At 49.6% G+C, this 14,723-nt stretch overlaps 1 long non-coding RNA gene across 1 annotated transcript; it reads left to right on the top strand.

Annotated features, from left to right (window-relative positions):
- Nucleotides 1-967: 967 nt before the first annotated feature.
- LOC132335895 (uncharacterized) lies at nucleotides 968-11,077 on the top strand. Its single transcript, XR_009488765.1, has 2 exons — nucleotides 968-1,213; nucleotides 10,809-11,077. It is a non-coding gene; the product is annotated as an uncharacterized LOC132335895 (long non-coding RNA).
- The last annotated feature ends 3,646 nt before the right edge of the window (nucleotides 11,078-14,723 follow it).

Genomic DNA, 14,723 nt, shown 5'->3' with positions numbered 1-14,723 from the left:
GTGTCTGAGCTGCTGATCACCCAGCAGTGCCAGAGCAAATAATGGAGTATTTATTGATCATCAGGGAGAGCTGCCCTCCCTCCAGCCTGTAAAAATCAGCCCTTTTTTGGACCAAATGAATTGGATTTTTATGGACCCAGAGATGGATGGTCCGGCCCAACAGCTGCACTGACACACAAAAATGCAGTTTTGGCTAAGGAGCTTCCTCAGGAGGGTTTTCCACTGAGCTGCCCTAAAGAATTGGGCTCATCTTGATCATCTTGATCTTCATCATAAAGAAACTGAGCTTGGGGATCACTCGGTGCTCACACTGAAACCCCACCAGATCTTTGGCTCTCCCAGACCACAAATCCCCACCAGAGGTGTTGGGGTGTCCAGGAGCCCTGAGCTGCCCCAGAGCCTCTGTGATCACCAGGCCAGGCACCAAATTTCCTAGAGAAACCCAACTGCAGATTCCCTGGGGCTGCCCAGCTCCCATGGCTTGCTGACCCGTGTCTGAGCACAGCAGACATGGTTCTGCTGTTCCACAAAATGTGCAGGTGTGACCTGCAGCCAGAGCAGCATCCTGAGCCCTGCAAACATGGATCTGCTCAACCCCAAAACGTGCAGGTGTGACCCTCCAGCCAGATCCTGAGCACAGCAGACATGGATCTGCTGTACCCCAAAATGTGCAGGTGTGACCTGCAGCCAGATCCTGAGCACAGCAAACATGGTTCTGCTGTACCCAAAATGTTCAGGGGGTGACCTGCAGCCAGATCCTGAGCCAGCACAGCCTCCTCTGCAGGCACTGCCCCTCTGCACAGCAGCTCAGGTTTGTGACAGCTCATTGCAATTATCCATGGGCTGGATGAGCACAGAGAGGAGGGGATCCTCTGCAGCTGTAAATATTCATGGCTTCCCTCAGCACCAACAAGTTCTACCTGTTTGCACCAGCCCAGGGAATCCGGGAGCCCAGTGCAGTGGAATATTTCCTGCAGGACAGCTGGGTGGGACAGAGCCTGCCCAGCAAAGCTGGGGGGGCTCTGGAGTGACCTGTGCCAGGAGCAGTGCCAGCCCTGCCCTGCTGAGGCAGCCTGCCCCTGCCCCACGCTGGGGTCCCAGCCAGCCAGGCCAGATGTTTGAAGGGAAAGGAATAAATTCTCTTTTGGGGATCCTCTTTCTGCTGGACATGGAATATCCAAACAGAACAAACCTGCTGCCCCGAGGGCCAGAGGTGAGGAAGGAGAGGGAGGAGGTGCTGGGAGTGAGGCAACAAGGACTGGCACAGGCACCTTGTACCCCCCTAAACTGCCCCCAAAGCTGTGCCCAGTGTACCCCCCTAAACTGCCCCCAAAACTGTGCCCAGTGTACCCCCCCAGCCTTCCCCAGCACAGAGAGCTCTGTGCCTGTCTGTCCATCCACACCAGCTGTCCCAGCCCCCCTCGGGTGCAGCCCCTGCTGGGAAGTCTGGAGGTGCCCCCAGTGTGCCCCAGCTGGAGCTGGCACAGAGGGATGGTCACTCCTTGTCCCAGTGCCACCGCCAGGTCAAGCTCCTCGTGGTGCTCACGGGTGGCTCTGGGCTGGCCAGAGCAGCAGTTTGTGCTGAAAACACCAATTTCTGCAGGAGGCTGTGTCCTGGCAATGCCAGCACGGGGTTGCTGTAATGATTAAGGCTCAAGTTTTCTCACATCTGTGAGGAATGCTTAGACATTCAAGTTTAAAAATAAAAGTATCACTCTGGGCGGGATTTGAACATTTTTCTGAGGGAGTGTGGGATGATGGGTGGGTGGATTAGATAGTAATCAGTTGAATAAACTCAGCTGAGCTTTGAAAGTTAAACTTCAAGCTCTACAGGAAGATTTGCATGGTGGGACATAAAAAAGAGTTTAATTGTGCCTGGCATGATCTGGGTTTATTAAGGTGTACCAATATGAGTGCACTTTCCTGCAATCATTTTTATGAGATATCCAAGTGCTTTAAAAACACATAAATGACTTAATAATATGCCTGAAAATTCAACTGACAGACAGGAAACCACGGCTCAGAAGGGCTGGGTTAAGTGGGACTGTGAGGGAGCAAATTCCACTTTGGGGAATGGAGTGAATGAAATTTGTCCTGCTGGTTATTGCCAGAGGAGGAGGAGGAGGAGGCAGAATTTCCTTCCCAACAGAAATGCCGTTAGAGAACACAAATACCCACTAACAAAAAGCAATATTTTGATGTGCTAAGGCATGTTTGCCTTTGTTACCCGTTTTGCAGACAAGTTCTGCATTTGTGCATTCAGATGCTGCTGCTATTTTTAGCTCTCTTTTATCCTCCACCCTTTTCTGCCTCTTGCCACACATAAAGATTCAAAGAAACATCTTTCCAGAGCATGTAAAGAAGCAACTAATGATATGCTATCGAGGAAGAAGTGTTCTCCTAGAGGAGACAGCTTCCTTTCAGAGGCGCTAAAACAAAACCTCTATTCAATTCTTGCTCACTGCTTCATAGCATTGCTTTTTTAAATTTTTTTTTATATTTTAACCACGCTGAAAACGGCACATTCTGACACCAGACTGCACAACAGGCTCCAGTATTTCCACAGCCAGCCTGGCATTTATTCCTGAATCATGGGAAGAGATCCTTCCTAACCCAAGTGTTCAGGGCACAATTCACTGGGTCATTCCTTGGGAGGAATTCCTTTGTTCCAAAGGTTTTTGGTCTCGGAACTCCACAGATGCTCCACAGTTCATTTCCCCCCATGAATATGAATTTATTGATGAGGATGCATCCCTGCCACTGATGCATAATCAGGCTGGTTAAATCTTCTGGAGGGGACAAAATATTCCAGGAATCTTAAACACTCACCAGGAAGAGAGGCTAAAAGAGCTTTTCCTGCCACCACTGAAAGAGTGGACCGCACTAATTCACAGAAAAATAACAAATGTATTTGTGCTGCCTGCAAACGCTGCCTTTCCCCTCTGGGCCAGCCTTTGCTGTGGAGAGCCAGGTGATGTTTGCAGCTCCAGATGTGGCAGGGCTCTACCAAATGTGGCACTGCTCTGCTACAAGCCCTGGCTCGCGTGAACCTGTTGGGGTTTGAAAGCAAATTTGCAAGCGAGTGGAGCTCGTGTCCCTATCTGTCAATAATTCCTCATGGCACCCCACAAAAAGTGGTGGCTTTCCTCTTTCCCCACCCCCTGGATGCGAACCGGCAGTAAATCAGTCAGCAGCGCTGTTTAGCATATAAAGCAGCAAACTTCAAAGGCAGGCAGCCTTTTCTCTGCACCTATGAAATTCCAGACCCTGCTCCCAAATCCAGGGAAATCTCCTCGTCCTTTCTCCTGGCAGTTCCAAGAGCCTCGGCCGTGCATATTAAAGGGCTGCTGTCAGCTCACATTGTTTAAAACCCGACTGATTAAAAAACATTTGGGGGAGGCACCCTTGGCAGGCTGGGAGAGAAAGAAACATCCCCTGGAGCTGCAGCCCCGCCAGCCGAGCATCCCTCCCCAACCCGACATGGGCCTTTACTTTTTAATTTTGGAACTCTATTTCAATGTTTTCCCCTCTTTTGTGAGCATTTTCCCTAAAAGTATTGAAAGGAACCATCCCCACATGTGTTCACTCCCACTTTTCTTTTTCTTTCTTTCCCTGGACTTCCCTCTTGCCAAATCTTCAGCTTTGGGCATTTGGAATGCCCAGATTATCAAGGAAGTTATTTTTCCTCCAAAGTGCAGAGGAAGGGTTGCCCCTGTTCTTGAGCTATAATATGCTAATATTCATCTTATATAAGAGAACATGATAATATATTATACTAATTAATAATATGATGATAATAGATATTATTCTCCTTCTGTCAAAATAAATGAAATAATAATTATTTATCCCAAATAAACCAAAGGCCAATGATTTGCCCAGGTTAAACGGTGCTTTCTTATCAGTATATTTGATGTGGAGGGTTATCTGGATGTTTTCTTCAGCTGGGGCATTCACAAGACATTCCCAGCCCTTTTCCACCCCCTCCCCTCTGGAATTTCTATGATCCAAATGTCCATGAGATCCATGAGGTTGTGTTGTACCCAGATCATCCAAAGTACCCTTGCAAGCCCATTTCTGCCCTGCAGCAGCCCTGTGATGGAGTGTGCCCTGCACCCCCAGTGCTGCCAGGAGCCCCCCCTGAGGAGGAGCCCGTCCCTCCTGGCCTGGAGCTGCTTCTTTCCTGCAGCTGAAATGAATTTCTTTACATGGAATCAGCGTGAGCTCTGTGCAGGACCCAGTGCTGCCCAGCCCTGGTGATATCAGATTTCTTCACTCTGATTTGAACCAGCTCATCATCACCAGGATTTCCCTCCTGCTCCACTGCTGCTCTAGAGGCACGGGAAGTGGAGGTAGCAGGAATTCCTGCAGCTGCACCCCAGGCTCCTGGGAGCTGCTCAGATCGGGGCTTTTTGGCCACGTTACATTAAGCAGCCTCTCCTCTGGGTGTCCTGCCCTTTCCCAGGATCTCCCTTGCAGCTTTCCCTGAGCCTCAGGGATCCAAAGAAAAATTCCCATTGACCCTGGAGATTTTGGGGCTGTGCCCTGTGTGCACTGAGAGGCAGGGAAAGGATGGAATCATCATCGCAGCAATGTGCTGCAGTACACCTTCTGATACAAATGTTCCTTTAATTCAAAGCAACAGCCCCAAAAAACAGATGTTTAGCAGGACCTGAGCTCTTTCACTACAAATAAACCCTGCTCAGCCTTCACACAGATTTGCTCAGAGGGAAGAGTGTGATGTTCATTGTGGTTATCACTGAAAACAATTCCTGCCTCTTACTCACCAGTTACACACAGACTGCTTCCTGAGCAAGCTCTGAAGAGCCTGTGCAGAGCAGTTTCAGAGGAGTCATTACTTTTATTCAGAAGCATTATCACAACCTGGTCTGGAGGAAGGTATTCCTGCCCAGGGGAGCTGGAAGGAGATGATTTCTGAGGTCCCTCCAGCCCAGAGCATTTGGCCATTCTGTGGTTTAGTCCCAGGTGAGCAGAGCAGTGATGTTGGCACACTAGGGTGTGAAAGCAGGATTCACAAATGCAAACTATGCTCACAACATCACAACATCGGGCTATTTAAGGGTGCAGCCTGATGCAGCAATCAGAGCAGCCTCAGTCCATCCTTCCTCATGCCTCTTAGCCATTAGGCCGGCTTAAGTGCAGCTTAAATTGCACTTCACTGGCTGCACATTTGAGTGCTGCAGCCCAAGGGGAGATGGAGACACCAGCAGCCCCTTGCAGCCCCTCACAGCTCCCAGAACCCCAGCTGCCCAGTTTAAGCTGGGGTTAGCTGTGCCAGCACAGCCTAAAATCGTGTTTAGATGTAACAAGAGCCTGGCTGCAGGCTGATGCTGGCCCAGACAGGGCTGCAGCAGGACAGAATGCTGCCCAGTCTGTCCCCAGTCCCCTCCCAGCCTGGCACAGGGCCCTGGGCAGCAGCAGCACCAGGGTGGCTCCAGGGAGCTGTGTCAGTGGCACAGAGCATCCAGCACCCACTGCGGGTGGGCTTGGCTGAGCTGCTCCAGCCCAAGGCACCAATTCCAGCTGCAGGAGAGCATCCCCAGGGGCTGGCAGCAATATTTGTCAGGGACTGCCCTGCCCTGCACCAGCACACACTGAGGGCTCCTTCATTTATTGGCATCTGCAGGAGCTGTGCTGGCAGCTGTCACCAAAACCCACCAGAAATGTGCATTTTCAGACACAGCACACCGTGGGTCTCAAGGCACAGGCTGTTATCTGTGATGAAACCAGGCTGGCCAGTGATTCACTTGTGGGTCTTACCCAGAGTGCTGCTGTTGGTACTTGCAGGAGGAAGACACCAGCTGTGAGTCACGGTGTCTGTGGGGAAAGGTGGGGACAGCTCATGTCTGTCTGTCTGTCTGTCTGCCTGTGACTGAATGGGGACACGACTCCAGCAACACTCCCCAACAGAGGCATCACAGCCAAAACACAGAATTTCAATCCACTGCATCCTGCTGCCTGCCAACCTCTACCATTTCTCCAGGAACCAACATCTGTTTGGAACCCATTCCTCTTCTTCCTCAGCTACTCTTGGATTTCCTTTAAAAGAACTCTGAATTTAAAAACTGATTTTTTTTTTCTTTGTTCACCATCTTAAACATGATGAAGGTTTTATTCTCTATCCCACTCTCTTGATGGGTCTTTTTAAGTTATAAATGTTTGCATGAGCAGATGGTGATGTTTTATCTTTCATCACAGGTCTAAGTCAATGTTGTCAAACCCAGGGGAATTAAGGAAAGTCAGGCACACAGGAAACCTTATGGCCTGTGACAAATCAATACTTCCTAATCTCCATTAACACTGGGATTTCTGCTCTAAGCTAAGAGTAAGAATTCCTGGTCTCCCTTCTGATTTTGATGCTGAATTACAAAGACTGGATCGTGATTATCCCTCGTGTTCCAGCTCCTGGTTTTCAGGAGGAAAAGGGATCTGAAATGGCTCCTGCCCACGGGGTGCTCCCCCTCTGCACCAACACCCCAGCAGTGACAGGACAGGGGGGTCCTGCCCCTCCTGCCCCTGAGCCATGTCCATCCCTGAGCCTCCCAAAGCTGCCCCAACCACCCAGCCTTGGATTCCTCTTGTGCCTCACCACTGAGCAGTTCCTGTTCCCCAAACCTGGCACAGACATTCCTGCCCCCTACCCTGGCACAGGCATTCCTGCCCCCTACCCTGGCACAGACATTCCTGCCCCTCCCCTGGCACAGGCATTCCTGCCCCCTGCCCTGGCACAGGCATTCCTGCCCCCTCCCCTGGCACAGGCATTCCTGCCCCCTCCACTGGCACAGACATTTCTGCCCTGGCACAGATATTCCTGCCCCCTGCCCTGGCACAGGCATTCCTGCCCCCTCCCCTGGCACAGACATTCCTGTCCCCTGCCCTGGCACAGACATTCCTGCCCCTTGCCCTGGCACAGGCATTCCTGCCCTAGCACAGACATTCCTGCCCCCTACCCTGGCACAGACATTCCTGCCCCCTGCCCTGGCACAGACATTCCTGCCCCCTGCCCTGGCACAGACATTCCTGCCCCCTACCCTGGCACAGACATTCCTGCCCCCTGCCCTGGCACAGACATTTCTGCCCCCTCCCCTCTTGGATTTCAAGGTGCCCCTGTGCAGTGCCAGGGTTTTCCCAGCACCACCTCACCCCTTTCCAGCTGAATCAGGCCAGGCCCACAGCTCGTGCCAGCTCAGCTGGTGCTTTCTGTGTCCCCAGCAATCTCAGACATTTCTTCTGCACTGTGGTTAATTGCAGTGCCCATCTGGATCGGATGCAGAAGCCAAATCTGCATTAATAACTCTTTCCACCTGGGATAACCCATCTGCATGTCCCAAGCAGGCAGTTTCAGGAGCATCAGTCCCAGTTTTTCTCCTGCCACAGGCCCACTCACCTCTGCTCTTCTGAGCATCAAGAAGGCAGCAGTTCACAAAGCTGCTGCCAAATCAAACCAAGGAAATTTCCCCATGAGTGGGAACCAAAGGTGGAATAAGGAAAAAAAAAATAAAAAAAAGAAAGGAGATATAGCCAAAGTTTATTTTAACTTTTACCCAATTTGGACTTCTTTATCCCAAAGAAGTTCTCAGGATTAAGAAAAGGGGTTCTCAGGATTAAGAAAAGGGATTCTCAGGATTAAGAAAAGGGATTCTCAGGATTAAGAAAAGCTGAAAATCATTGCTCAGTACTTTAAAGAGAGAGAAAACCATGTGTAATAAATAAATAAATAAAGGACAGATTCCTGCTCCCCTCACCTAATCCTGCTCAGGAGCAGGAGAGAAAAATGTGATGGTGGGTGGGCATTAAGGGCCAAAACAGAACCATATTTCACTGCTTTGATGGACAAATACCAAAAACCTTTGCCTGAAGAGCTCTGCTCCAGCGCTTGACTGGGTGGGCACGGGTTCCCTGTTAACTGTCTTTTGTTAAAATATCTGCCAAGGTGGTTTTACAATGTTTGTGCTGCCTCAGTTTCCTCCTGGACACGGCTCAGGAGCAAAACCAAAGCTGGACCCGGGCTCAGAGCAAGGATCTGATGTTGGGTTTGGGTGAGGGATGGATGTGGATCAGCCCCACTGGATCAGCCCATCCTATCCCCATCCCCATCCCCATCCCCATCCCCATCCCATGGATCCCATCCCATCCCATCCCATCCCATCCTATGGATCCCATCCCATCCCATCCCATGGATCCCATCCCATCCCATCCCATCCCATCCTATGGATCCCATCCCATCCCATCCCATCCCATCCCATCCCATGGATCCCATCCCATCCCATCCCATCCCATCCCATCCTATGGATCCCATCCCATCCCATCCCATGGATCCCATCCCATCCCATCCCATCCCATCCCATCCCATCCCATGGATCCCATCCCATCCCATCCCATCCCATCCCATCCCATCCCATCCCATCCCATCCCATCCCATCCCATCCCATCCCATCCCATCCCATCCCATCCCATGGATCCCATCCCATCCCATCCCATCCCATCCCATCCCATCCCATCCCATGGATCCCATCCCATCCCATCCCTATCCCCATCCCCATCCCATCCCATCCCATCCCATCCCATCCCATCCCATCCCATCCCATCCCATCCCATCCCATGGATCCCATCCCATCCCATCCCATCCCATGGATCCCAACCCATCCTATCCCATAGATCCCATCCCCATCCCCATCCCATCCCATAGATCCCATCCCATCCAATCCCATAGATCCCATCCCATCCCATCCCCATCCCATCCCATCCCATCCCATCCCATCCCATCCCATCCCATCCCATGGATCCCATCCCAACCCATCCCATCCCATCCAATCCCATAGATCCCATCCCATCCCATCCCATCCCATCCCATCCCATCCCATCCCATCCCATCCCATCCCATCCCATAGATCCCATCCCATCCCATCCCATCCCATCCCATCCCATAGATCCCATCCCATAGATCCCATCCCATCCCATCCCATCCCATCCCATGGATCCCATCCCATCCCATCCCATCCCATAGATCCCATCCCATCCCATCCCATCCCATCCCATCCCATGGATCCCATCCCATCCCATCCCATCCCATCCCATAGATCCCATCCCATAGATCCCATCCCATGGATCCCATCCCAGGAGGGCTCTGGGAGCTCCTGGGCTCCCCCAGCTCTGCCGGCAGGGCTGGGCAGGCTCTCAGAGCTGGGCCCTCAGAGGAGAGAGTTCCTCTGGACCCTGGGAGATGAGTGGTGCTCTGAGGCTGCTGAGTGATGGCTGCAACCATGCAAAGGGATCCCCCAGATCCTGGGGGAGCAGCCAGGGAGCTGGGGAAGAGGTGCAGCAGGAGGAGAGGGTAACCCTGGGAGCTGCAGGAGGTGGGGGGCTCAGGAGGGAATTGCCAGGGCAATAAGGATTTTAGTTTCTGTGGAAGGGAGATTAATGCCAAGGAGTGATGTGAGATTGTGCTTTATGGGGAAGCTCTTTGCACCAGAACACCTTCCAAACACTTTGTTTTGAGCTCAGCCCCTGTGGAAGAGGGGCAAATGTAAATAGAACCTCCTCAGAAATGAACGCGTCTGTTTGTGTAGTATTTGTACTGGTTAAAACACTTTTTACTTCGGTGTTGATTGGATTTGACTGGAGGTGGATTACTAAGAGGAGCATTTAAATGACTAAAGCATTTGCAAAACAACAGCACAATTGTTGGGAATGCTGGAACATCTAAACTTGAATTTCTATCCTAAAATATCCGATTATTTTCCCCTGAATTGTAAAAAGATTTTCTAAGGAAAGGTTCTCAAATAACAAAAAGCTCCACAGCTCTGTAGGAGCAGCTCCTTACTCCACACTCTCAGACAGGTTGTGCAGCTCTAGGGGCTCCCACATTTAAATGGTTGATATTTCTCTGCCTTCAAAGTGTTGTAATGCTGCATTCTTTCGAGATCACTCAGACATGAATCATACACTCCATCACTTTAGCTAAAGAACAACCTCATTAAAAAGTAAAAGGTGGCTTTGCCGTTTCATTCTGCACAAACAACTGCAGTGGAAGGATGGGAAGTTCAGAACAGTAAGACAATGCGATGAAAAGAAAATAATTAAGAAGCCATATTTACCCCTCCACATGGTATTTCACAAAGGAAAATAATCTACTGTCTCTCCAAAGACAATGGCCCCGACTGTACAGGTCCTGCACCACGGAAAGAACAGCAATCCTGGAATTATTCTAAATGTTTCTCATGCCCATCGAATCCTTCAAGTTACAAGAGCTAAACAAAGCCAGAGAATCACACTCTGACCCCTTTAAAAACATCAAAGTGCCACTATCAGCCCCGAGTCTTCCTCCCAGCCCAGCCCTTGGCGTCGTGTTACAGAGCAACTGAGTATTCATAATCTGGCCCGAAACTACAAATTATTTCTTGATTTTGCTCTAATATTATCAAGTTCTAAAGAATAATTACTGGTGTAATAGTTAGCCGAGTTGTTATGAGAATTGTAAGCCCTTTTGGCTAATGCATGGCATATGTCTGAGGCATTCAGCTAATTCACATATCTGTCTGCACTATTAATAGAGAAGGTTACATGCCAATTATCCAGGGTTCAATCAGCCTGTTAGGATACAATAGCTGCAGTGTTCACACACTTGATGTGCCACATTCCTCACAGACATTATAAGCAGCTGGTCCAGATAAGACCACTGGGGCTTTAATATTTAGGAATCACTCCTGCACCCAACCTGGATTGCGATTTTTTCCTCGTCACTGTGGTTCTTTTGTTACCTCTAATATCTGGGTATGAATTATTTTTAGGTTCAGCTGTGTGGAAGTCAACTGACATGTCAGGAGGGAGAGCAGAGCGCTGGAAATGGCTGGAGCAAAGCTGGACACAAGGGAGCCGGGAGCTCTCCGGACCCCCAAAGCAGCACTGCTGTGTCCTGAGGGTGGATCACAACCCTCCCCATCACCCAGACCTGCCAAAGGCAGCTGGCAAGGCTGGCCCGTGCTAAATGCTCCATCCCATTTCATTGTTTTGCCTGCTTTGCTTCAAAAGAACCCCCGGAATAAAACTTCAAAACCAACAGCAGGACAAAACAGCCGCGCTCGTTCGGGCTGGGGCTGGTTCTGTGGTTTGATCTCATTTGGGAGAGAACTTCGGGAGAAGCATTCTGGTTTAGTTTAGCCAAAGGTAGGAAGCAGCGTGCACACAGCCAATTTAGAGTGGCACGTTAGTGAAGGCGCTGTGAGCTCGATTGGGGATTTCAGCACATGAAAACCAGACATTCATCTGTTCCCATGGAGATATTCCTGCTCCCAGTCAATCAGGGAGCTGCTCAGGTCAGACAATAGGCAGTGGTTCCTTTTCTCATCTTACAAACAGATACCCCCTCCTCCTCCTCCTCCTCCTCCTCCTCCTCCTCCTCCTCCTCCTATGTACGGGCATTCGTGATGACATTTAAACACCTACAGGCCAGGCAATAATATTTCCAATGATCAACAAAAACTGTTGCCTGAGGTTTTTGGTTTGGTTTTTTTGGGTTTTTTTGGTTTTTTTTTTTTTTTTTTTTTTTTTTTTTTTTAAGCTCATAGAAAAATGAATTAAATAAAAACGAGGCTGTCCTGGACTCTCACACCTCACGTGTACCCTGAACTTTTTTCACACGCTATTTACAATATTTAAATGGAGATAAAGTTGTTTTTTCACAGGGCTTGAGCATCCTTTGTCGCCAGGCCACTCTAAAAGTGTGTGGGATAATCACGTGCAACTTTTTAATTGCCAGAGCAGAGCTGACAGAAAAGCACCACAGGGTGATGCTGGGGAAGATGCAAAGTGGGATTTCTTACAGAGCCATTAGCTAAACCCTAAAAATAAAGCAGCACGTGGAAAGCAGTTGTACAGCACAGAACAGGAGGTGGAAAGGATGGTTTTTCACAACGCTGCTCCTCTCAGGTGCTCAGAGCAGGCTGAGGGACCCACACCAGGGCTGGTGGCTGGGACGTTTCACAACCACAGTTTTGACAATTTAGAATCATATTTTCACTTGGCCCAAAAATCTGTGTATTTAAGCATATTGTTATGTAACTGTATTTGTAAAATTTTATCATTTTTTACGTGTAACTTAGGAAACTAAAGGTGCATTTTCTACTCTCAAAAAATTCTTACACAGATCAGGTGCTGCCTTTTCCTCTCCCTAAATGCCTCTGTGTTGTTAAGCTCTGCAAATGCCCCAACCCTCGAGGGGCAAACTCCTCCAGCCCATGAAACCAAACTGTCCAACACCCTCCCATCCCTCACTGACAGCTTCAGAGCCCCCAGATCGTTTTTGGCAGAACTGCTGAAATTTCTTCATTAATTTTTGATTCATTCACCACAGTGATGATTAATCCTTTGGGGATTTTATGTAAAATGGGTGAATGGAAAGAGGGGAGATTGTACAAAGGGAAGAGCGAGTGAAATTCCATTTTTATTTAACTATTAATCAGCACTTTCCTGCCCACAGCCTCCTCCAGGTGCCCCCTGCCAGGTGGCAAAAGGGCAGACAGCAAACAGGGATTGCAGTGGATTTATTCCAGAGTGGGAACTGCAATCCTGCCTGCTTGTAAACTGGCAGAATAGAGGGATACAAGTGTTTTTTATGTAAAACGGAGGTTCATTAATTCTCCTCAGAAAACAAATTCCTTAAACGAGGGTTTGCACTGAGGCTTGTGCCTGAAAAGCAGGGTCAGAGCTTGGCAAGTCCCTGTGTAAAAGTCAAATATCAGCCGGCAGCACCCTGATTTCTGCCCGGCTGATGGCAGGACCAGCACTTACTAAATAAACAAACACTGCTGCTTTCATGAACTCCCGGATTAGAAAGGAACAGAAACAGCCCAGATGCTCCCAGGCACAGCATCCCTTCCTGGCACACGGCACCCTGAAACTCTCGCTGTTGCTCTTGCCCTGGTTTTAGCCACTGAATGTCTCCTCCAGCGGGAGCTGGGCTCCTCCGGCAGCCTGGGAACACAGCAGGAGGAATTCCCGAGTAGGAGGAATTCCTAAATGGAATGGCAGAGGTGCCAGCTCCTGCCAAGGCTGTGCCCGGCAAAGGATGGCAGAGAGTGGGGAGATCCCAAAGTGGCACCGGGCGCACCAAAACTCCATTTACACCGAAACCCAAAGCGTCCTTTCCCCACAAAACAACTTTTTTTCCCCAGCGTGGGCGCTGGAGAAAAGGATGGGAAGGAGATCTCGCAGTACGAGAAGGAGATTTTGGTCCAGATGAAAACTCCAGAAGTTGAGGGGAGAATTGGCGCTCAGCTGGCTGAGTCAGAATAGAACAGGAAACTGCAAATGACACCAGCGGGGTGGATTGCACGATTAAGTAACTGCCCTCCTTTTTAATGAAGTCACTGGAGAACAGCTAAACAGCAAAGCAAAGCAGGAAAGTCAATAGAGTTAAAGTCTCTCCGCTTTAAACAAGCCCGGCCAGTTTTACGGCTTCTCCGAAAATTGCATTTCCACCCCGCACGGGAGATTTCGTTCCTCGGAACGATTGGAACAAAGAAATGCGAGCTCAGAACGGGCTCGGTAAACAACCGGGGGGTGTAAATGATCACGTCTGGGATGGTTAATAAACAAACAAAATAAACGGAGTTTCTGTGCCCGAGGAGCGCAGCTCTGAGCGCCCTTTGTGCGGCCCGGGCCAGCACCTATTCTAGTCAGGGATTTCTCACCTATTGAAAGCAGCATTTGCAAGTGACTTACCCTTTGAAACCCTCAGCTGCTGAGGGGACTGATGGGCTGGCACCTGTCCTCAAACCTCTTTTATCTATTCACCGAGGCCTGACTGAATTAACCCTTTTCAAGGCGAGTTTTGGCATCCTGGGTTAACCCATTAAAGGAGCAAGATCCCCGCTCGCCGCCCTCCCTGAGCCTTTGCTGTTTTTAATCTTTCTGCATCTCTGCAAGAACCGATGCTGTTCAAACCCCGAGTGTTTCCAGAGCGCTCTGTGCACCACCCCGGACCTCTTTATTCAAAGTAATTCTCGCTCGCGTATTCCTCCCGTGCCCTGATGCAAAGAAATAAAGAAATTAGACGGTGACCTTTCGTCTGGGCAGCGCGGTGAGCAGATCCTGTCTGCTCCCACTGTCTGCAGCGAGAGGGACGGCGGGGAAAGCTCTGATAAAAACATTATTTATATATGTTCAAGGAGATGCCGTGATAAGAGGCCAACGGAAAAGTACAGGCGTGGATTTTATTTCATCTCTTATTATTCTGCTCCTTCCGTGGAGGATTTCAACTAGCCCATGGTTTTACAGGCAGCAGAAAGTCTTTAAGTTGTTCTGGCAAAGCAGGAGGAGCTGGCAGCCATAAAAAGGAAGTTGCATGTCATATTAAAAGTGAGCTAGAACTGTCTGGGGTATTAATAGACAAACAGAACAAGGGGAAACAGCAAACAAAACATTACCCGGAAAAGAGAAAAAAGGAAAAGAGCTCTCGAAGCAAAAGCAGAACTTTTGAAGGGTTGGACCCTCAATGTGCAGCCATGGCTAAGAAACGGCCAAGCAAATCAGTGAACTGATTGATCCAGGAGCAAACTGAACCTTGTCAGGGACTTGGGGCTTGCAAAACAGGCCGGAGGGAAGGCAGGCAAGAAAAAGGAGTAGGAAGAAACCCTTCCCTTCTCAGAAAATCTCTTGTCGGGTCTGAGGTGGAAATCATACAAGAAACCCTGCTTCCACTTCAG

This window comes from Haemorhous mexicanus, chromosome 18 (genome assembly GCF_027477595.1).
Source record: "Haemorhous mexicanus isolate bHaeMex1 chromosome 18, bHaeMex1.pri, whole genome shotgun sequence".
Taxonomy (NCBI): Eukaryota; Metazoa; Chordata; class Aves; order Passeriformes; family Fringillidae; genus Haemorhous; species Haemorhous mexicanus.
Note: the sequence above shows the minus strand (reverse complement) of the source record. Positions and strands in the feature narration are given on the sequence as shown.